This window comes from Pleurodeles waltl, chromosome 11 (assembly GCF_031143425.1).
Source record: "Pleurodeles waltl isolate 20211129_DDA chromosome 11, aPleWal1.hap1.20221129, whole genome shotgun sequence".
NCBI lineage: Eukaryota > Metazoa > Chordata > Amphibia > Caudata > Salamandridae > Pleurodeles > Pleurodeles waltl.
Window position 1 is genome coordinate 317,308,917 of NC_090450.1, and position 25,037 is coordinate 317,333,953.

Consider the following 25,037-nt stretch of genomic DNA (forward strand, 5'->3'; position numbering starts at 1 on the left):
TCCTGTTGTAATTCCCCGTGGCACTTCATGGCCTCCTGCAACACCAGGATAAATACCCCTTACCCCATGGTCCCACAACACTTAACTCCTTGGCAGGCACTTCCCAGAGCACATTCACCCATTAGAAAATTCTGGTACCGTTGTTCAATTAGTTTTTCGGTTTGAACATTTACAAAGAACAGTCATCTATTTCCTGTTCATTGTTTTCAACTGCCATGACCTACTGACTTCACCTGCTAATGTTAGTTGATTTCACCTGCTTCTGTTTATTTGTTCCAACTACCATGACCTATTGACCCCACCTACTAATGTTAATTGATTGCACTTGCTGACATGAAAGGTGAAAACCATTAGGCTGACCGGTTTTCTCTGTCAGGACCCTTTGGAACCTCCCTGTCTCCCATGTGAGCTAGGTGCCTTTCAGGAGTCAGCCACACCCATAGGGTATTTAAACTGCACCTGAAACTTGGACAGGTCCTTGGCCTCGTTCCTGTTCTGAGCAAGCATTATCCCTCCACTCACCTCCTGAGTCGACCAGGATTCCTCCAGCACTCTATTCTTCCTCAGCCCAAGCCTCCCTGCAGTTTCTGTGATTGTGACTCTGTTGATGCTTCTGCTGTCTTTGCTTCCAGTGTGACAATTTCTCTACATTTTTGGCTTCCTGCACTACAGCTACAAAGACTTCCTCTGGATTCCAGTTTTAAGTAGGAGAGACAAGGCTAAGTACTTGATTACAGGTTACTCCACACTAATCCTTAGATTAAGCCTTAGACTTTCTATAAGACTGAGTTCTGAATAGAGGAAGCTCGCTTTCGGGAAATCGGACTCTACTTTTTTTCATTAGCTTTATTATATCAGAACTGAAATCTGTCCACCAGTAATTGTTGACAAATTATTGTAATCAGAACGAGATAGGACTTAATAGAGCGCACTATATATGGTTTACGAGGGGGGTGCTAGAGTGCAAGGCTGGAAGATGGCCACCACACTGTGAGGCTCTAGTGGTCAGAGTAATTAATCCACACTTTAATCTGCATATTTGGGGCATCGGAGCTTGCTGGTTTGCAATTGAGCCCTCACAGGTCCTGCTGCACTAGACTGCCCCTTTATGGGCCCCCCAGACTGCAAGTAAGACGACAAGGAACGCCTGCATTTGAGGCCTGCAATCTGGGCTTTGTGGTGACTCAGAGAGCAACTGAGCCGAGATGTTTGCTGTCAGCATCTGCACCAGTTCTGCCCCACTCCCCCCGGAGCTGTGGGGAGCATACCTCCTGGCAGTTTGCTTATAAGTGTGAGCGAGGGAGTGGGCAGTTGGTTGGTGACTCGCTGAGCATTGTAGCCAGTGATGGTTCAGAAAATCTGCATGGGCCGGGTGGGTTGGCTGGGTGAGGGCACCCATTGTGCTCAACTAGAGGCCCAGGACCCTTGAGAGATGCTGCCAGGTCTGTCGTGAGGGGGTGGCTCAAGCTCAGCACAGAGCAGAAGGCACTTGAGCCTTCCAGGATGCGGTGGGCAACAGTGTCCTTGGGCTCCTTCTGTGCAGCTCAATGCATGTTTTTGGCTGTAAACTGAGGAGAAACAGAGCGGGCAACAGCATTCCCCTGAAGAGGGGGCGATTGAGCTCCGGGGGGCCCTGGATGCCCAGGGACAGCTGGACCCCGATCCCATTGGAACTGCTGGCTCTTTGACACCATCGAATGACATTGACAATTGGCACTGAAATTTAATGATAATCCAGCTTTGAGGTGCACTGCTGATTGGAGACTAATGTCCATGTGAACAGCTACAGTGCTGTGGGGGCTCCAGGCCGGCTCGTGACCCCTAGACTCACTGGGAGAGGTGGGGCCTGGTGGTTAGTGAATAGAATCTAGTGAATAGAATATTGCTATGGACAGAGTGGATGGTAACATTTCTAAACTCAGTATCTGACAGCCTGGCTGAATTGAAGTCTTCACACATAATGGGGCTGGAAATGGTCAACACATGCCCCCCTGCTATCTGTCAGCCGGGATGCGGTGGGACTCCCGTGGGAGAAAGAGGACTGATGGCAGCCCTGATTTCCCACCGAGTGAAGTGCGCTGCTCAGCTTGGGGTCTCTAGCTGAATGAGCAATGGGGAAAGCTGATGGTAAACAGGCTAAACTCACCTTTGACACCTGCAGATATATATAGCGAAAACGGCCTGCCCCCACAACTAGAGATCTACTCCATGTTTTTAGACTTGAAAAAGAGCCTCACTGCCAAAGATTTCAGAATGGACCTCCTTGTGGACAGGTTTGACCGCCTCAAAGAAAAAGTAGATAAGCACGATGACAGCATATAGCAGCTTGAAAGCTTTACCTCGGATGTCGAAGATGGCAATACAGCGGACAGAAAGAAGTCTCTGCACTTGAAGAAGGTGCTAGAAGTTATCTGCAATGAGACTACCTGGAGGCTCACTCGAGGTGCAACAATGTCAGAATCCTTGGGGTCATAGAATCAACAGAAATGGGCAGAATGGAGGACTATGTGAAGGGAATGGTGCGAGAGCTGCTCTGTAAGGAGCTCTCTGCACTGACCTCTTTCAAGCGGACCCACAGATCTCTTGGACAGTGGCCCCCACCAGGACCCCCAGCTAGACCCAGAATTGCTCGCCTAATGAACTATAGAGACTGTGATGTGGTCTTGCACTTAGTGAGAGAGAGATGTCCGCATCATTATCAGGGGGAATGAAGTGTCTGTCTTGTCGGATTTCACGGTGGCAGTACAGGCAGCCAGGAGAGATTTCATGTCAATCAAGTTTTCACGCCAGCGCACAGAAGCTAAGTACTACATACTATAGACTGCTAAGACTCGGATTCTATGCCTCATCAAGACTCATTACTTCACTGACCCCAAATCTGCAGCTAAGTTTGACAAGACTTTTTCTGTGTGGGTGGAGGTGCCACCGCCAGGAGCCCGCAAGGAGGGCCTGGAGCATCTCAGTGAAACAGCTCAACCCTAAATCTCCTTTGTGAGTGATAGTTTTGGAAACCAGGCGGGTGACTGATTGGCTTCCATGATGGCACCCCAGGTTTGCCCGATGCACTGTTGACCATAAGCCGCTGTCCCTCGTAATGACATCCTCATAACACATACGCCCTGTCGAGCTGAGTCCTATGGGAGAGGGCTACCCATGAAACATATTATTTCTGCCCTCTGGGTTCCAAATTATGATGGTGGGGCTGCTTCTGGTGATAATTATCTGACAGCAAAGTCGTATTGACCCGGTGAGCTTGGGACCCTGAGTCATGGAACCCTCTGGCCACTCAGCTACGCTTTAGCTGGGAGTTTGCTGCACCTCTAGTTTACCCTCATGGGATCAGTCCTTGGAACGTTTTTCTGTTTTGCTGCTGGGTGTTGCGAGAAGGGTGGGATGGTGAAATTTGGCCTGATTAGCGGGCCAAAGTGGGAGGTGGGCGAAATGCAAGTTTGAGGCTGTTGTTTGCAATATTAGGCTGCTTAATGTTCTCCTTGCCCTTTCCCTTAGAACCAATTAGTATGCAGATGCGAACAAGCACGGTTGGCATCTAACCGCTAGGCAACGCAGGCCATTTGCATCAAATCACTGGTATACACGCAGCCAGTTAAGATACTGCCCTGGAATGTCGGGGGCCTCAATGATCGGCGCAAGGTGCGACATGTCCTTCTTTACCTGCAACACTTGGTGGGTATCTGCCCCCTACAGGAGCTACATCTCACTAAGAGCACCCAGGCGTGGCCGCAGGTGGGATGGGTGGTAGAAAGACACGTGGTGTATTTAAAAAACTATGCCCGAGGATTAACTATAATCATTTGTAAGGGCCTGCCTTGGTCCACACAGCACATGGTTCGTGACCCAAAGGGACGATGTGTCATAGTTTCTGGAGTTTTACAAGGCAGCCCAATCAAGCTTCTCGTAGTGTATGGACCTAATGTGGATGACCCTCAGCTTTTTGCTAAGGTGTGGCTCATGGCGACCCCCGAGCCCCAGGCGCAATATTGTGGAGTGATGACTTTAATGTTGTCTTAGTTCTGGCAGTAGACAGATTGAGCGATTCAAGGCACCTGCCCCTGCAGGCAGCGGCACAGTTGCGCCTGCTAATGGATGCCTTTACCCTGGTTGATTTGTGGTGCTCTTGACCCACAAGTAACACTGAGGGTACATGAATTGCGGCAGCGCACACCATGTGGTCGCGTTTTGACATCGCCTGATGTTGACGCCTGAACCACAGGAGTTTTGCGCCTACATCGGATGCCATCTGACCATGCCCCAGTCCTGCTTAAACTTCTCTCCCAGATAGTGCATCCCGAGCATTCACCTGGAAGCGCCGCCTGGAGCCCTGTGGAATTCAATGTTTCAGAAAGAAATTAGGGCCCCAATAGAGGAATATTTTGTACATAGTGATAAATGCAAAATGACATACTCCTCCCTCCGAGAGTTTATCAAGGATATGAAAGGGCCACCTGTATCACAAAGCCCTCTGAGGTGCTGTGGACACTGGGCAGTGACCTGGGATGCTTAGAGAAGGAAATCGAAGAACTAGAACCCCGATACTTCACAGAAAGTAGCGCAGGCATATTAGCAGACATCTGGAGCAAACTGGCAGAATATGAGGAGGTTGTTATTTAAATTGCTTTCTGATAGCACCTGCTTACTATCTCTTCTTTGGAAAACAAACAAATACACTTCCCAACATTTTCAGGCGACCATCTATAAAAACTGGGACATAAGCTAAATTTCCTGAGATCTGCAGGGCCAACTGGTGAAAAACTGGGACTGTCCCGTCAAATCCGGGACGCCTGGTTACCTTACACAAATGTCACCATTGGCCCCTGGAACTCGGCCTGATTATATGATCAGATTGGTATTCCACCATTCCGACACCACGGCTGTCTCACTACGCTGAGTGCTCCCCCTTCATTCCCCCTTATTCCTGTTGGGCCTGGGCAGCACGCGGAGCCTATAAAGGTGTGGGCTTCACCACAGGAAGCCGCTTGCAGTTTGAGTGTTTCTCAGCCAGTGGCTTCCTGTCCTACACGTAATTGATGTCACTCCCGAACTTCTTCATTCTCGCGGTCCACTCTGACTCTTCCATGTGCCAAAGTCGTCTCAGCGTTTTAGGCTCCACCGATGCGACTGCAGCAACGGGTTCTTTCTTGTACTAATCTTCGTGCGGGGGCTCTTACTCCGGACCTGCAATATTTCACTTGCAATGCAATGGGTTTTGCGTTTACTCGAGTTAAAGCTACTAGCGTTGTAAACTCCTAACCAAGCTTGTCTTGCCAAAGAAACTGAAAAGAAAACAGTTTTACATAAGTGGCTGCCATCAGCGCAAAGCAAACATACAAAAGGAAACAGAAGTTCGCTTGCAGTGAAAGGTATCGGCAAAAGTGCATTTGTCCATGTAACCGGCAAAAGTGCAAATATCCATGTAACAGGGTCGATGTCATGCAAAGAGCTCTACTACTGCCCAGCGAGATCGCGCTGCGTAGGAAAGAAAGAGAAAAAATAGTGCAGAAACCATATGAAAAACATGGGTCTCATATGTTTTCAGTAGTTGGCCAGTGCGCTCGAGGCGGGCTAAACACCGGAAAAGGCATGACCTACGCATGCCTTTCACTAATTAAATCAAGCTAACTTTAACATTCAGGCCCATTACCCAACCAAACTGTTGGGCTTGACATGAGCATGGTTAAAAGTCCACAGAGGGATTACACCAGTGGAGGGCTTTGCACTCGACCCTAAAAAGAAACAGCAGCTCAATTGGTCAACCATTCCTTGCCTGCATGTGATTATGTTCATTGGTGACTAGTGTTTGATTTCTTGTCTTCATGGAAAAACCTTTAAAAGAAAAAACAAACTAACTGCATATTACTGAATATTAGATAATGTATACCTATATATTAATCACTAAAAAAGTAGATCAGTTTTTGATTTCTTTAACTGCATATTGATATGGTTGGTTATAATGCAGTGCAGGATTGTTTCTTGATATCTGATGCATGATGTTATGCATAATGTGTATAGAGGGTTTGGGGTTTCCTAACAAGGGGAATTTCATACACATAATTGTATAGTAAAAACTGTCTTGTTTAAATACTGGAAGTTTGAAAGGACCTTCGGTAACCCAGAAGTAGGATGTGCAGAGCCTTTGGAAACACCTTCTCACTTTTCTTTTCCTTCCCCTCATTCCAGGTGGGCTGGTTTGACTTTTACTTAGTTGGGTCTTTCTATCTGACAGGGAGGTTGGGACTAGTCCTCATAGCCTCACTCTCTCCTGTGAAAATACCATATAAGATCCTGACAATACCACTATAGACACACTGCATGGACTGTACCAGTATTGATTACATATTCTCGTGGAATTGTAGAAATGTAATCATTTTGAACCACGTGTGTTGTACGAAGTGCATTTTTGTGCTGTTTGAAATATAATAAAAATATATATAAAAAAAAAATATATGTATAAGAACTTGTATAGAGAACTAAGGCCCTCATTACAACCCTGGCGGTCGGTGATAAAGCAGCGGTAGAACCGCCAACAGGTTGGTGGTAAATACCACCAAATTATGACCATGACGGAAAGAGATCAGACAGACAGCCACTTTACCACACCGACCGCCAGGGCGGAATCAACAGGCTTCATGGCGGTAGCTGGCAACAGCCAGGCGGAAGCCAATGTTCCGCCCACTACATTATGACAGGCTAATCCACCCCCTTTTCCAGGGCGGTACCAACAACATCAAAAACTTGGCGTAAACACTGCACAGAAGGGAAACAACTCACCATTGGAGACTCAAGGAAGAACCACGCCGCCATGGAGCCCAAAATGCAGATCTTCCCCATGATTTTCTACGTCCTGCTCCACCACAAACACCAACGACGGTGAAGACGACCACGGTGAGTACAGACGCCTAGCACACAGGGGAGGGAAGAGGAAAAAGAGAGTGACACACACACACACGCAACACCCCCACCCCCAACACCATACCCACAAGCAGATGCAGTAACAGAACATATTTACCCCGTACCCCTCAGAAATAATGCACTGACCACAGGAATAGATGCAAGTGAGTGTAATAATATAAATAAAGTAGAAATACGAACATTCAATATAAAGGTATATACATATGTACAAACAAAGGATGCTGCCCAGTCCTCAATGTGCGTGGGCCAGAGGGTCACATTACAAAGTCCAAGGCCCCACTTGACTCCTGCAACAACACGGAGAGAACACTGCAGGGGCATCAGTTCAAAAATAGGCAGGCACCTCAGGGGGACGGGGAACGGGGGGGCACATCAGCTGGCAGATGGATCACCACCACTGGTCCTGGAGGGGTCAACATGCCCTGTGCTTGGTCCTGGGAAGTGCAAGGCCACAGTCTCTCAAGTGGGTGACTTGCCCACATGCTCTGGAGGGGGCAACACGCCCTGTGCTTGGTCCTGGGGAGTGCTCTGGAGGGGGCATTTTGCCCTTTGATCTTCATCCTGGAGAGGATGGGGTGAGTTGGTGTCTTACCCAGGGGGCAGGCCGCACAACAGCCCATGGACGCAGGACTACAGACTGTCTGCCGGGTGTAACAGCTGCTCAGTGGGGGTGCTGCCGCTGGTGGTGGGGGAGGCTCCAGCCCATCCCCTGAAGCCTCGGATAGCCACCCACTCCTGGTGATGGTGGTGCTGGTGGTGGTGGTGGTGGTGGTGGTGGTGGGGGAGGCTCCTGCCCATCCCCTGCAGCCTCATACGGCTGCACCACCATGGTTGGTGGTGGGGGCTCCGACTGAGTCCCAGCACCAGGCCCCTTGTCCTTTCTGCCTGATAGTGCAGGCCCCTTGCCCTTCCTGGCAGCAGCTGGGGGTGGCTCCTTGCCCTTCTTTGCAGAAGCTGGGGGTGGCACCTTGACCTTCCTGGCCACAGCTAGGGAGGGCTCTTTACCCTTTCCTTGTGGCTGCCTGGTGCCCAGGATCCTTTCCCACCACGAGTTGCTGTGGGCACTACTGGGCCCGTGGACTGGGTGACTGAGGTGCTTGCCTGGGTTTTACCTACCCTGGCCAGATAAGAAGGATGGGGGGAGGGGTAGGGAAGAGGTCAAGGGTGGAGAGGAAAAGCTTCTTAGGGACATTGGGGCGGGAAGAGGGAGAAGGTCTGGGAAAGGAGGAAGAGGGAGTGGTTGTAGAAGGTGTCTGTCTGCTGTGTTTGGGTGCAGGTGCATGGGCTGAATGCTTTGGATGGCTGATGGGTGCCTGAATGCTCCCTGGGGGAGGACAGACAGTGGGAGAGGACACAGGACACATGTGCATGGCTGCTGGGGTGGTGACTGCCAGTGAGGTGTGTGTTCTGATAGGTGTGCTGGTGATGGAGGTAGTGGATGAGGATGTTGTGCATGCAAGTATGAGTGTAGACGCAACTGGGAGGGAGGTGGGGGAGGAGGAGGAGGGGGACACAGTGGAGGCAGCAGATGTTGATATGTATGCATCTGGATGGTGTGATTGTAAGTGCCTGTGGGATGAAGTGTGGTGCCTGTGTTTGCCTGTGTCACTCTTGTGTGTTGTCCTGTATGCATTCTGGTCTGCCTGTGTGCTTGGGATAGGTTGGGGTTGAGGGGAATGGGATTCGGGTAGAGGAAGTTGGAGGGTGGAAACAGGGACAATGGCTGCCATCAGAGAGGAGGCCAGAGCCTTGATTGATCTCTGTTGGGCCGCCAAGCCAGTGTGAATGCCCTCCTGAAATGCATTGGTCTGTTGCATTTGGGCTGCCAGCTCCTGGATGGCATTCACAATGGTTGACTGCCCAACAGAGATGGATCTCAGGAGGTCAATAGCTCCTCACTCAGGGGAGCAGGGCTAACTGGGGCAGGGCCTTAGGTGCCTAGTGCGAAGGAGATGCCCACCCTCCTGGGTGAGCAGGCACGGGGACCTCGATGAGGGGCTGCTGGGAGGGCGGTGCTGGTATGGGGGGTGGCAGCTGTACCTGTAGCTGGGGTCGGGCAGAGGTGTCCGCCACCACCAGGGAGCTTCCATCGGAGGAGGTATCCGTGTCCGAAATGTCCCCTCCTGTCTCCGCCGTGGTGCTCCTGCGCTCTCTGTCCCATTGGTGCCCTTACCGTCGGTGGACTCTGTCTCCTGGGTCCTGTAGGATGCAGCTCCCTCTTTCACCAGTGCCTTTGCTCCTCCGCCAGATGATGCCTCTTCTCCGGTGACATTAGCTGGGATACCTGTGGGGATGTAAATGCAGTGTTATTGTTCCTGTGTGTGACAAATTGTGCATGGGTGGGTTGCCCTCTATGGTTGTTATTGCCCTGGCAGCTTTACCTTGTATGAGTTGTTATGTGGTGGGCTAGCTGATTCTCTCTAGTGTGCATGCTTTAGTGATAGATGTCCATGCAGGTCTGTGGGGGCATTGGTGGTCCATGCAGGGCTTGGCATTGGGGTGAGTGGGTTGTGATGGTGGGGTGTGTGGGAGGTGGTGGAGTGATGGGAGTGAGGGTAAGGGTAGGGGTATGTGATGGCATGCAGGTAGGGGTGAAAGTAGTAAAGAGTTGACTTACCAGAGTCCAGTCCTCCTGCTACTCCTGCCAGGCCCTCAGGATGCATGATTGCCAAGACTTGCTCCTCCCATGTTGTTTGTTGTGGGGGAGGAGGTGGAGGTCGACAGCCAGTCCTCTGTACTGGGAGCTGGTGTCTTGCTGCAATGGAACATACCTTCCCCCATAAATCATTCCACCTCTTCCTGATGTCATCTCTTTTTCTGGGGTACTGTCCCATAGCTTTGACCCTGTCCAAGATCCTCCGCCATAGCTCCATCTTCCTAGCAATGGATAACTGCTGGACCTGTGCTCCAAATAGCTGTGGCTCTACCCAGATTATTTCCTCCACCATGACCCTTAGCTCCTCCTCAGAGAATCTGGGGTGTTGTTGTGGTGCCATGGGTGTTGTGTGAGTATTGTGGGTGAGGGTGTGTAGGGTGATCTTTTGGAGCGTGTGATGTGGGGTGCGTGGGTGGTTTATAAGTGATGGTGGTGTGTGTGTCTGGTCTTGTCTGTGGTCATGGTGTTTGTCTTGTGCCAATTGTTTGTATTTGTAAGGGGTTGTGGGTAATGTGTGTTTTATAGTGGTGTGGGTGTGTGGGTGTGGTGTGTGTATGGGTGTCAGGTGTGTGTAGTTTGAATTGACCAATGTGGTGTTGTTTTGTATGTGTGTGTATTTTGAGCGTGGCGGTATGTACCGCCAATGGTTTACTGCCATTGAATGTCTGCCGTGGTGATTCGTGGGTCATAATGTGGTGGGCGTAGTTCTGTTGGCGTAACGGTGTGAGTTTTGATACCGCCAGTTTATCACTGACCTTTGGCGTGGCGGAATTGTGTATGTGGCTGAATAGTGACGGTTTGGTGTGTGTGTGTCATAATATGGTTAACGGATATCCACGTCGGTATGTCAGCATGGCGGTAAGTGGGATTTACCGCCAATGCCATAATGAGGGCCTAAATGTAAAATGACATCTGGTGAGTGCCAGGAACTCCAGTCTTAAATCTTGATTGTACCTGCACTCATGCAGTAATTCCAGTGAAGTCTGGAAGTGTATAATATTGTAAATATCAATGTAATCGTTGTATGCTGATGACTGTTGGTAAATTATTATTCTTGTTATTTTCATTGTACTAAATCTAAACCAAAACAAAAGGTCCAGGGAGTGCAGAATCTCTTACGTACTGTTGCAAGGCAGAAGAGCCGGACCGGTGTCACAAGTCTATCTTTTCTTATTTTCTTCCCAACCACCTAAGCCTCGAAGAGTTTAGGGTTCCTTGATCATCGGCTGCCCTTTGGGGGCATTAGAGTTCCAGCATTGCCTCCGTGGAGGGAACAACGTGAGTGCGTTACACAGGGTCAAGAATGATTTGCATATGGATGTGTCCAAATAGAGGTGGCATGGTGAGCAGAAAAATGATGGGTAGGGATGAGGCGTGAGCTATTGCCAGTGGCTGTGTTGGACCTGGCCCTTTCTACAGAGTCATTCCCCAAACATTTTGCCTTTTCCTCCGAATTTTGCCGACCCTTTTTGGCTGATGTTATGACTCTGGGTACTTTACCACTGCTAATCAGTGCTAAAGTGCATGTGCTCTCCCTTGTAAACTTGGTATGATTGGTTTATACCTGATTGGCACCTTTAATTTATCTGCAAGTCCCTTGTACAGTGGTATCTCTATAGCCACTGCCTGTAAATTAAATGCTACTAGTGGGCCTACAGCACTGCTTGTGCCACCCACTGAAGTAGCCTTTCAAACCGGTCTCAGGCCTGCTAGCACAGGACCTGCGTGCACAGTTTGCTGCCACAGGGACCTGGCATCTTAACCTACTTGCCAGGGCCAGATCTCCCCTTTTACTACATGTAAGTCACCCCTAAGCTAGGCCCTAACTAGCCTTATGGGCAGGGTGCTATGTATGTAGAAGGTAGGACATGTGCCGAGTAGCATGGCCTATCTGGTAGTGACAAACAGCCTATTTGGTTTCTCAATCCTGTGAGTGCTGCCTTTTCATAGAATTGCATTGGAAATGCTCTGCCCTATATGTAGGGGGTATTGTCTGATTTATGAGGGGTAGTGTAGGCATGTTTGGTATGGTTGTAATAGTAGTGAGAAATTCTGCTTACTGGTGTAGGTGGATTTTTTTAACACTATTACAGAAAAGCTATTTCTAGAAAGTAAGCATTTCTCTGTGCCTATAAATCTGGTGTTTTGCAGCTTGACACCAATTCACTTCTGGGCAGTGTGACAGTTGGGCCTTGTGCATTGAGACCCTCACGGGTGAGTAGTGTGCTTTACAAATACTCTGATTGATTGCATACTTCTCAAACAGCCTGTACACAGGGAGGGTGGAGGTGTCAGAGAGGTGCATCTACATTTTGAAAGGTCTTCCTGGTTTGAGAGAAGGGGGAGGCGGAGAACACATGTATCTGTAAAGGCTGTGCCCTGGCCACACACAAAAGGGTCGTTCACCCCTAACTGATGTTTGGAGCCTGTGCTAGAGGAGAGAGGGGACACTCCCAGAACCAGTTGTAGCTGGTTGAAACGCCCTCTCCTCTTCATTGGAAATGCTTTGCAAAACTGAGTATGAGTACAGGGGAATTTCCCCCACAATTTGGACAAGAAACTATTTGGAACTGGACACAGAATGCTGCTTGAGGGACTCGCCAGGAACCGCCTTGGACTGCTGCTGTTGTGCTGACCTGTGATCTGCTAGGTCAGTTGGAGGAACTGCCACTGTCTGCTTTCCCTTTTGCGCTAGCCTGTTGCTGGGCCCTACTGCCCTGTGCTCCACTTTTTGGGGTCCCCAGGGGCTGGGTGCTGTGGCCCCTGCCCCCTGCAAATACTTGCATCTAGCACTTTGAGAGCACCTTTTTTGTATTTTGCCTAGCGCCTGGAGAGAGCTGTACTCAGTTGGGCTCAAAGCACCTGAAAGTACCTTGTTCACTTTTATAGTTCCTGGAAAGCGCACTACCATTTGGTTCCATGGGAAGGAAATCACCGCCGTGACCGAGTTCAGCTGTAAACTCGGAGCGTGTCCAAAACGTGCTCCTTCTGGTGCCCCTGGGGGACGGGAAATGAAGACCAGAGCAGAGCAAGTGTGCTCCTCGTGGTGCCCCAGGGCGACAGGCAATGAGGAGAGTACCCCCGGGGCACCCACAGACTACAGCTTCTGTTAGGCCTTCACCGCCGCAGCTGGGGGGTAAAGCAAGTTGCCTGCTGATCGGGCAGGTCTGCTGAGTGCTCCTCGTGGCTGGGTAAAGAGGCCATGGCCATCGGAAGCCCCAGAGGGCTCCATACCTGCTCCGGGAGGAGTGCCTCAACGGACGGGAGGGAAACTTCATCGGAGATCCCTGCCCGGCTGAGGGTTACCAAGATGAGGAGGAGTGGGGTCGCCCGTCTCAAGCACCGCTCTACCCCTTTCTAGGAGCTGGGGAGCTCCAAGGGTGATGTTGGGTGCATCAGCAACTATCGGGAAGAGACTCCCCCCTCCTCCCCTGCATTTAATAGACCGGCCCGCAGAGGGAAAGGGGACCCGCGGTGGAGATCCCATCCCTGCAAGGCCAGTTTTTTACTACACCCCGCACAGGAAGAGCACTGGGGCACCAGTCCATTGACCCAGGAACTTGGCAGGTACCCGGTAATAAATGTCTCCTGATTAATGTACATTCCAGGTGTTGTAATGACATCTGCACCAGCTAATTCCCACAGTGCCTCACATGAGACAGTTTATACCCTGTTGGGATGGTAATCTGTGTGCCTTGATGTAATAAGCTGATGGTTCATGTTGCATATATCATGATAGATTTCCCTGACTTGCCGTAAATGTTCCTGATGTTCCTTTTATGGGCATGCTCTGCTGACATGTGCTATGACTTGCCATGTATATTTTTTATATTCTGGCTATGCCCATTCATGATTCTTATGACAAGTGCATTTCTTTAGTAATGTGATTCCTGACTACTGCTTATGTTGCAGAATAATAAGTAACCTATGTGTTATATGTGACTACTGCTGATCTCTGCAGAGTAACAGTATTATGAAATGTTCTGACAACTGCTTGGGTAGCAGGGTATTACTGACATGTGATGTTTGGTCTGATTGTGTTTTGTGCAATACACTTGATTTTTACATAACTGGGTGTTGTGTTCCTTTGTGGTGTATTTATTGTGTCACATGTGATGTGTGTGTTGTGCAAATGCTTTACGCATTGCCTCAGGGTTAGGCCTGACTGCTTGTGCCAAGCTACCAACAGGGTGAGCAGGGGTTATCTTGGATGTGTAACTCCCTTGCCCTGAACAGAGTGGCTGGGGTCTGCCTGGCTTAGGTGCATACCCTAGCCAACCAGAAACCCCATTTCTAACAGGCTGAAATTAATTCAAGCATTCAATCAATGACCTTGTTGTTTTTGAAAATGCTGAGGCACAGCACTGACCAGTCACAATAATGGTATATGCCGGAAAGAGTCTCCTATTACTGTATGTATATTCCACAGGAGATACCCGTAGTACCAAAAAGGCATGGTCATTAACTATTAACACACAAAATTATCCTAATAGGCACCAACCAAGAAACACCATCCTTAGAAAATTTGTACAATCCATAAGTAATGTATTGTGAAGCATCTAAAGTCCCCTGTGACTTTAGGTGCTTCACAATACATTACTTAAGTATTGCACAACATTTCTAAGGTTGATGTTTAATTATACTTATAAGGACAATGTTTTATATTAATATCCTATTTGTGTGGCAGGAACAATCTGCACATGCAGATGTATAACTATATTCTGCTCAGGTCTTGTCTCATAGGCTCACTGGAGCTTGATGTTGCTCATTGCAGTCATCACACTTTGAGGTTTAGCCTCAAACGTCCAATTAATTCTCTTGGTATGGAAATATACCCCTAGGTGTAATCTCCATGTGTACAGCTGTAGCCTCATATGCTCATTGCAGCGTCTGTCAAGGACCTAGTGCCAGCTCCTCATGCTCAGATGTAGCCTCTAATTCCAAATGTTGCTTTCCTACATGCATGTGTGGCTTCACATACCACGTGCAGACTCCCAATACATAATGTGACCTGAAATGCCAAGTGCTATTCTCCCATGTGCAGAAATGCTCCTGAATGTCCACTGCAACCACCCCCAGGTTTCCAGTGGGCATGTTTGGCTTGATATGCCCTGTATGGCATACACGTGCACAGAGCTGGATTTAAATGCCCGTTACAGTCATACGTTAAGGAAGAATGGTCACAGACGCTCTGTGAAACATTTCTTATGCACATATTACTGTTTTGTTTAGTAGTTCCAAGTAACACACTTGCGCTCAGCCTCTCATGGTTTTACTCCTCAGGAACCATTAATCATTAATAAAGAACCATAACATCAAGTGAACGCTCAATAGAAGTCCAAAAAATATTAATGCTTAAATTTGATTTGCCTTAAACTGGAATATTAGCATGTAACAAAGTCCCAATGCACCTTTTGTTTTAGTCTGTCGAAGGTTTTCCAGTGCTGTTGGACTAATCACCTAAATTCGGGTAGTTAGTATTTTCTTAGAGCCATGCAGCAGGGCCTCTTGTGATCTGACGAACTACAGGATAGCATCCAAATCCTCATAACTCCGAAATATGGCAATGAAAGGACGAGGTAGGCCTCCCAATACCATGATAGCTTGTTCCATAAGGAAACAAGAGGGAAGCTGGTCTGATGGTATCATGGACTTTAACCAGTCCTCCAAGAAATGTTCTAGGGAAGCATTTTCAACCTGTTCCAGAACACCACCATACTTAGGTTATTTCACCATGATCACCCCACAGCATCCTACGCTCTAAAAGCACAGATCATGGTTGGCAGCTTTCATGTTTTGGACTGTTGTTGTGAGGCTTTTGACTGTGTCTTCCAGTTCTGGTATTCAACCTTCTGTTTCCGTTACACGATCCACTACATTTCTTAAAGCAGATAACTTTGCTTCCCACAGTACTGCTCTGAGCTTCAAGGGTCTTCCTAGAAGACTGGATCACCTGGAATATGTTGAGTCTTTAAGGTCCGAAGGAGGGCTAGATGCCACCGCACATTCCACCACTGTGTGTGGAGTTGATCATACATCTGTGCTGATTCATTTTTGTCTAGCTTTCCTTGCTAGGAGCCCCTGTAGTCTTGTCTTTGATCATCTCTGTAACTCGAGACTCCTGTAATATAAGACCATCAATTTCTGATGCTTGTCTCCCATATACATAGCAGATATCCTTGTTACCTGTCAGTTCATAGCATGGGTCTAGAAGGTTGTTGTCCAACACAACACCAGTGACCTGCTAGGCCTGGTGGCAGTGGCGGATCCTCCGTTAGGTCGGAGGAGCATCGCCCCCAGCCCCGCCAGCAGCAGCCGCTGCAAATCCTTCAACAAAAACTAAATGATAATAAACCATGTTTATTATTATTATTTTGTTTGTTAAAGGGGCGGGGCATTGGGGATGACAAGAATATGAGGGGAGTACACTGTGTACTCCCCTCAGTGTGCTTTTATGTTTGGCCGGCCGTCTCGGGCACAGTTGCTGGGCTGGAGAGAGCAGGGACAGGCTCCTAGTCTGCCTGGGAGTGCCCTGGCTTGGCTCTCCCAGTCAATCTTGATGCTGCCCTGAGCAGCGCCATGAATTGCCACAGGGCAGGCTGGGAGCCTGTGCCAGCCTGTAGCAGATGAGACGGAGGAGCGGAGCTGCGCAATGTTGTGCAGGTACATATATATAAAAAAAAGATAATGACATTTTACCCCTTCCTACCCCGTGCACCCAACCGCCCCTGTGAGCGCCGTGAGCTGCGACTGCCTGGTGGTTGGGTGGCAGGCGCATGTTGGAGCCATGTGCAGTGTATGCTGAGGGGGGCCCTGCACTCTACCAGTGGACTTTCTTCCCAGTGTTACATTTTGGTTTTATCTTTAGACCATTGATGATTCCCCCAGTCACTCAGGTATCTGCCACTTCATGCAGGACAGCAAAGTCCAAACCTTTTTTGGTACATTCACTCACCTGGCCTGGGTGGCACTGCTCATTGAAAGTCACTTGGCTTTGATTGTGCCACTGAGTTGGATCCCAGCAGCAAACCCAGATGTCTTTCCAGTAGGTGTGGGTTCAAACCCCCTCTGCATTGTTTTAATGATGCACCAACAATGGTGGGGTGGGGAAGCCCAATACCCTGCACTGACTGCTTCTTTGTGCCCACATACCAACTGAGCTCCCTGTTCATTGTACCCTTTAGACCCAAGGGTGTTGGTTAATCCCTATACCGCTGTATTCACTTATAAAGAACCCCGGGGCCCTTCACTTGTATCCTCTCAAAGAAGGCCCGGAGAGAGGGCTGCAGCTCACTCATCAACGATGCCCTAGCTCAGGCGCCAGCTCAGTCTCCTCCTCCCAGTGTGTACTCCACTCCAGGATGACAATGGCACCCAGAGGATGCCATTTTTTCAATCAATTTCATCAGAGCTGGCGATGGGCTCAGTTCAAACATTCCAGTTGCCCCTGCCCAACCAAAGCATCCTGGGCCTTTGGGCTGCCTGAAAACAAGAGGAAAACTTGGTTCACAGGCCGTGCCTGAATACACACAATGGACCATGCCTTTAATGGTAGCACCTCACAGTCTTCGCCCTTGTGCCTCCATGTCACCTCGGGGTGTGGCAACCATGGCCCATCAGGGTGCAGTCCTGGTGTCTGGCCCTTAGTACTTCTCCTGTACCCACACAGAGCTAAGTGCAGAGCAGGTGACACTAAAATGTAACCATGTAGGAGGCTGGACTGGCTTGTAGTGAGTACCAAGGGGTACTTGCACCTTGCACCAGGCCCAGTTATCCCTTATTAGTGTATAGGGTGTCTAGCAGCTTAGGCTGATAGATAATGGTAGCTTAGCAGAGCAGCTTAGGCTGAACTAGGAGACGTGTGAAGCTACTACAGTACCACTTAGTGTCATATGCACAATATCATAAGAAAACACAATACACAGTTATACTAAAAATAAAGGTACTTTATTTTTATGACAATATGCCAAAGTATCTTAGAGTGTACCCTCAGTGAGAGGATAGGAAATATACACAAGATATATATACACAATAGCAAAAATATGCAGTATAGTCTTTGAAAACAGTGCAAACAATGTATAGTTACAATAGGATGCAATGGGGAAACATAGGGATAGGGGCAACACAAACCATATACTCCAGAAGTGGAATGCGAACCACGAATGGACCCCAAACCTATGTGACCTTGTAGAGGGTCGCTGGGACTATTAGAAAATAGTGAGAGTTAGAAAAATAACCCTCCCAAGACCCTGAAAAGTGAGTGCAAAGTGCACTAAAGTTCCCCTAAGGACAAAGAAGTCGTGTTAGAGGAATAATGCAGGAAAGACACAAACCAACAATGCAACAACTGTGGATTTCCAATCTAGGGTACCTGTGGAACAAGGGGACCAAGTCCAAAAGTCACAAGCAAGTCGGAGATGGGCAGATGCCCAGGAAATGCCAGCTGCGGGTGCAAAGAAGCTTCTACTGGACAGAAGAAGCTGAGGTTTCTGCAGGAACGAAAAGGGCTAGAGACTTCCCCTTTAGTGGACGGATCCCTCTCACCTTGGAGAGTCGTGCAGAAGTGTTTTCCTGCCGAAAGAACGCCAACAAGCCTTGCTAGCTGCAAATCGTGCGGTTAGCGTTTTTGGACGCTGCTGAGGCCCAGGAGGGACCAGAAGGTCGCAAATTGGACCAGCAGAGAGAGGGGACGTCGAGCAAGACAAGGAGCCCTCTCTGAAGCTGGTAGCTCCCGGAGAAGTGCCAAAAACAGGCACTACGAGGATGCGTGAAATGGTGCTCGCCGAAGTTGCACAAAGGAGTCCCACGTCGCCGGAGACCAACTTAGAAAGTCGTGCAATGCAGGTTAGAGTGCCGTGGACCCAGGCTTGGCTGTGCACAAAGGATTTCCGCCGGAAGTGCACAGGGGCCGGAGTAGCTGCAAAGTCGCGGTTCCCAGCAATGCAGCCCAGCGAGGTGAGGCAAGGACTTACCTCCACCAAACTTGGGCTGAAGAGTCACTGGACTGTGGGGGTCACTTGGACAGAGTCGCTGGATTCGAGGGACCTCGCTCGTCGTGCTGAGAGGAGACCCAAGGGACCGGTAATGCAGCTTTTTGGTGCCTGCGGTTGCAGGGGGAAGATTCCGTCGACCCACGGGAGATTTCTTCGGAGCTTCTGGTGCAGAGAGGAGGCAGACTACCCCCACAGCATGCACAAGCAGGAAAACAGTCGAGAAGGCGGCAGGATCAGCGTTACAGAGTTGCAGTAGTCGTCTTTGCTACTATGTTGCAGGTTTGCAGGCTTCCAGCGCGGTCAGCAGTCGATTCCTTATTAGAAGGTGAAGAGAGAGATGCAGAGGAACTCGGATGAGCTCTTGCATTCGTTATCTAAAGTTTCCCCAGAGACAGAGACCCTAAATAGCCAGAAAAGAGGGTTTGGCTACTTAGGAGAGAGGATAGGCTACTAACACCTGAAGGAGCCTATCAGAAGGAGTCTCTGACGTCACCTGGTGGCACTGGCCACTCAGAGCAGTCCAGTGTGCTGGCAGCACCTCTGTTTCCAAGATGGCAGAGGTCTGGAGCACACTGGAGGAGCTCTGGACACCTCCCAGGGGAGGTGCAGGTCAGGGGAGTGGTCACTCCCCTTTCCTTTGTCCAGTTTCGCGCCAGAGCAGGGGCTAAGGGGTCCCTGAACCAGTGTAGACTGGCTTATGCAGAATTGGGCACATCTGTGCCCAAGAAAGCATTTCCAGAGGCTGGGGAGGCTACTCCTCCCCTGCCTTCACACCATTTTCCAAAGGGAGAGGGTGTAACACCCTCTCTCAGAGGAAGTCCTTTGTTCTGCCATCCTGGGACAAGCCTGGCTTGACCCCAGGGGGGCAGAAACCTGTCTGAGGGGTTGGCAGCAGCAGCAGCTGCAGTGAAACCCCAGGAAAGGCAGTTTGGCAGTACCAGGGTCTGTGCTACAGACCACTGGGATCATGGAATTGTAGCAATAATGCCAGGATGGCATAGAGGGGGCAATTCCATGATCTTAGACATGTTACATGGCCATATTCGGAGTTACCATTGTGAAGCTACATATAGGTAGTGACCTATATGTAGTGCACGCGTGTAATGGTGTCCCCGCACTCACAAAGTTCAGGGAATTGGCCCTGAACAATGTGGGGGCACCTTGGCTAGTGCCAGGGTGCCCTCACACTAAGTAACTTTGCACCTAACCTTTACCAGGTAAAGGTTAGACATATAGGTGACTTATAAGTTACTTAAGTGCAGTGTAAAATGGCTGTGAAATAACGTGGACGTTATTTCACTCAGGCTGCAGTGGCAGGCCTGTGTAAGAATTGTCAGAGCTCCCTATGGGTGGCAAAAGAAATGCTGCAGCCCATAGGGATCTCCTGGAACCCCAATACCCTGGGTAACTCAGTACCATATACTAGGGAATTATAAGGGTGTTCCAGTAAGCCAATGTAAATTGGTAAAATTGGTCACTAGCCTGTTAGTGACAATTTGTAAAGAGAGAGCATAACCACTGAGGTTCTGGTTAGCAGAGCCTCAGTGAGACAGTTAGGCACCACACAGGGAACACATACATATAGGCCACAAACTTATGAGCACTGGGGTCCTGACTAGCAGGGTCCCAGTGACACATAACAAACATACTGAAAACATAGGGTTTTCACTATGAGCTCTGGGCCCTGGCTAGCAGGATCCCAGTGAGACAGTGAAAACACCCTGACATACACTCACAAACAGGCCAAAAGTGGGGGTAACAAGGCTAGAAAGAGGCTACTTTCTCACAAACCACTGCCAGCACAGCAAGCCTGGGTGCTCCCCTCTCTACAACCCCGGTGGTGGCAACCTATCAAGGACTCCTTCGACCAGGGTCGCCAGGCATGCCTAAAGGCACCCATTCATGTCACAGATCCTGTGTCACTCCGAGAACCACAGGGCCTCCTTTTCTTTGCCACAGCAATAGTTCACCATTCATGGGATGGCATCTATACCGCCAGGACACTGAAACGCTTCTTTTCAGCAGGATTTTGTCAGATTAATGGGGATGAATGTGAGTCTCAGCAAGTGGTGTCCACCATCTTAGGCAGCTAGATAAGATTGCACAACATAAACCAAATAACTTGTTCAGGAAGTGCACAGAGACAATGAATGCCTTTATCAGTGGCTGGTTAGAATAGGACAACTGTGTCAAGCAGGTACTTGGAATAGATTGCATACACCTGGACTGGGAAGGATCCAACAAATGTCTCACACCTGGACTTGATCAGATAGCACAAATGCTGACAGAGGGACAAAACCATTGGAAAACAAAAAAACACATTGTGAAATGTCAGGATGCCGAACAGGAGTTATCCCAAGTAGAGGCAGATGTCAAATGAGTAGACTGACCACTGAGGTACTCACTGGATGTAATCGAAAGAGTGTGATAAAATGTAGGCATTGTCACTTTCAGATTAATAATCAAAACTATATGAAAATCTAGGTACTTAGGCGGTCAATACAGGAAAGAAAGGGAAAAAGTCATAAACTGTCAAATGAGGTAGACAAGCAACTTGCAGTGCTATGTTCCCTTTCCTTTTTATAGAATGCCCTTGGAACAAGCATTGGCAAAGCCAATCGGTCTGGCATTGGCTATTAACCTACTGGCTTTACAAATGGTATTTTTAACATTTTTATAAAACATTCTTTTAAAAGACATTACACAATGTGTGCCTGTTTGTGTAGCGGAATGGCCACAAACAAGAGGTCATCTTTCAATGAAGTTTTAAAAAACTAGGGAAAGATGAGTGCAAATGTGGTTGTCTTCAAATGTAATGTGATGAAGTTTTACAAAAACTTTTAAGAAAAAAGGCCACTGGAGCATGTTCATGCATGTGAACACACTTAAGAGCATCTTTGAATGAGTTTGAAGCCCACTCACAGATGTCTGCCCATACGGCCATTTTAGAAAGTGTTTGAAATCTATTTTGAAATGGACAGCATGTGCAATGCAGAAGAAAGATGGGGTGCCTGTGCAAATGGCCGTTGGAGCTTGATGGTAGAATCTGAGGGGGCTTTCAGATGCTTGAAAAGTAAGACATTTATTTTCTAGCTAAAAAAGTAGTTGGCTCCCAAGGCCAGGACTATGAAGGAGACTTTCTTGTGGCAGTACACTTTGTGCACAAGCAGAATGCTGCCACTCACAGCGAAAGGCATGGATAGCTGAGGTGGACTTACCAATTATCCCATGCTATATTGTGAGGTGAGGGGGAAACAAAATGTGAATGACAACTGAACAGACCAGTGGATGAAAAGGGCTGGTTGAAAACCTTTATATTGAAATACATAACATTTGCCTTTGTCGGTGCAAAAGCGGTGCTAACCCAGCACCATATATACAAAGTGGAGTTAGACCTGTCTAGCGCCACATTTCCTAGGCATGTGTTATTTTTTAGTTGCACCGCTTTACCCTGTGCCGTCTAACGACAATGATATGCAGGGTAGGCGTTCCCTACTAAAAAATGACGCTAGCTTGCGAGCGCCATATTTACAAGCCTGCCTCAAAAAGACGTATGTCTAGGAAAAATGGCACTCTGACTAGCGTCAACATTTTAATGCCTAGTCAGACCAGGCATTAAATGATTCTTTGGCACTGCTACATAAGATAAACACACACATAAGACACTCTGGCAACCAACAGGACAACATGGACCTGCTACTGCTCTAGCAGGGCAACCGAATGCGACGACTGCGATGCCGCCAAGCAGCACCAGCACCACCACAGCACCCTCCACCACCACAACAGCAGCCACAAAGGTAGCGCAGAAGAAGAGAATGGGTATATCGCCAACATACCACCAGGGGAAGAAGAGTGGAAGACTCGGGGAAGAAGAGTGCATTCAATACTATCATCTGAAGTGGCAGTCCATAGTTCATCTGCTCCAAAAGATTGAACTCACGATCACAGCAAGAGCGGACAGGGGGACAAACATGCCGCCCATGACCAAGCTCCTGACTGTGTTGCACATGCTGGCATCTGGATCCTTTCAGACAACTGCAGCACGAGTGGGTAGTATCTCACAACCATCCTTCTCTGCCTTCCTGCCAACTGTACTGGATGCCATCATCCGCCTCACTCCTCGCCACATGCTGTTTCCCAATCCCCAGCACTGCAGCAGGAAACCAACCAGGGATTCTACCAAATCGCTGGATTCCTGCATGTCCTGTCCTGGGTGCAATGGATTGCACACATGTGCCACTTGTCCCTCCTGCTGCAACAGAACATCTGTACAGGAACTGGAAGAACACGCACTCCATCAATGTGAAGGCCATAATTGACCATCAGGGCTATTCACCAACGTCCTAGCAAAATATCCTGGCAGCGTGCATGATACCAGGATGGACATTATGGCAATGGCGTACTCATAGGTAAGCAAGCAGCAACTACTTAACACATACAACAAACAAGACATAGGGGGTAAACAATACACACACCACACTCCTCACACATGGATAGGGAATCATGGATGACTGCTGATCAACACATATGCAATATGCATCAATCCACACATCCAGTGCACATCACACTCACATAGGGCAACATGTACAAGCCCCTAGCACCACTGGACTGTCATTTTTAATGATGCTTGGGTAGAGTAATGCCTGCTCCTCATTTACAAGGCGATGTTAAGCCACTTTTTGTATCTCAAAGCCACCTTGAAAATATAGCCCTTTCACACACATCACTTAGTGTGGAAGGGCCCTGCAATGTCTTTTGCTCTGGGCAACCGCAACACACATTGTATTTTTGGTGCTGCCCCACGTTTAGGACAATCTGTAAACCTGAGGCAGCACCAATAAACAATGCCATCCTAGGTGTGGGATTACCATGGTCCAACTAACAAAAATTATTGATACTCTTGTTGTGTACACTTTTCCTATGAATGCTGCATTCTATAGCACAATTCGAAAGAGGAAATTGCCATCATTGATTGCTTATGTGTAGGAAGGAATGCCTTACTGCACAGAAACAATCACACCTGCAATGCAGGCATCACTGTACAATGCTGCAAGGGTGCCTACGGTGCAGCCTGGCAGCTGACTTAGTGCCAGTGCACTGGTAAAGGACAAAAATACACTGTATCTAGTAGACATGGCGCATCACTAGCCTTTACCAGTGGTGCAGGGCAGTGCAGCAAAAAACTCCCTGTGCCACAGGGGCATGTAAACTAGTCACATGCTTAGCAACACATCTGAAGCTACCATGCCACACTACGCATGATGTCTACAGACACACATGCATGCTAGCCAAGAAATATGGACATTAAGTCTGTGTGCAAGGGAGGTGTACCATGTACACAGGGGGTTTTACATGCAACACACAGGGCACAATACCCATCTCAAGGCAAACACCATACAAACTAGTTTTAAACTCACACAACATGGCACACTGACAAGTCATATGTGACAGGACAAATGTAAACTAATCTGCAATATCACACACATCCTGCATGGGTGAAGTGTCATGCTACAAACATCATGCAATCACCATGCCCCTGAGGCTGTACCCCTGACTGGAAGGTGTCTCACAACACACCAATACAATCATGCATGCAAACAGGAACCCACACACGCCAAGATGCAAGTCAGAGTCTCTACGCCATTGACAAACACTGTGCAAGGCCAGTTGGGAGGAAACACAAGGGCAAGTCTGACTTTGTCTCTCTTCCCCCATTGCAGTGGCTCAAGAATACGGCTTCCAACCATGGGTGATGACACCTTATGGGAACCCACACACTGACACTGAGAAGGCCTACGATGAGGCACACCGAAGTACAAGGAATGTGGTTGAGAGAACATCTGGCATAACATTTGTGTTAGAACCAATTTTGACTGGGAGGTGGAGGACTCCAGGGAGGAGGATGAGGACAATAGTGGTCCACCCCAGGAGGGAGATGCACAAAATACTGCTGCCAGTGCACACAGATGGACAAATATTGTGCAAAAGATCTTTGCTTAAACACTGTACCCTATTCCGCACTCTGCACCAATAGCTAAATAAATCACTTGATCACACCTTTGTCTTGGAGCGTTTGTCAGATTCAAATTCATCAGCAACTCACCCACATCTTGGAAAGCATGACTATTTCACAACAGTTGGAGATAAAGTAGGAACACACTCAGGAAGTACAAAAAACGACACACAATGCACTGATATAGGAATGTGCGGTTGTAACGTTTGCAATGCCAGTTGAACACGCATTTAACATAGAGACACACACATCACACACTTCTGTCTGGTTGACATTTGACAGCAGACAAGTTGTGAATCTATGTGATGGAAGCTGAACATATGTCTGGCCTTGGTAGTGGAAGAGTAGGTCAGTGTCAACTATGTGACAATTCAGTGTCTGAATGTCACAGTCACAGGTGATAACACCATATCCCTCAGTGGCACACACATATATGACATCTAGAGAG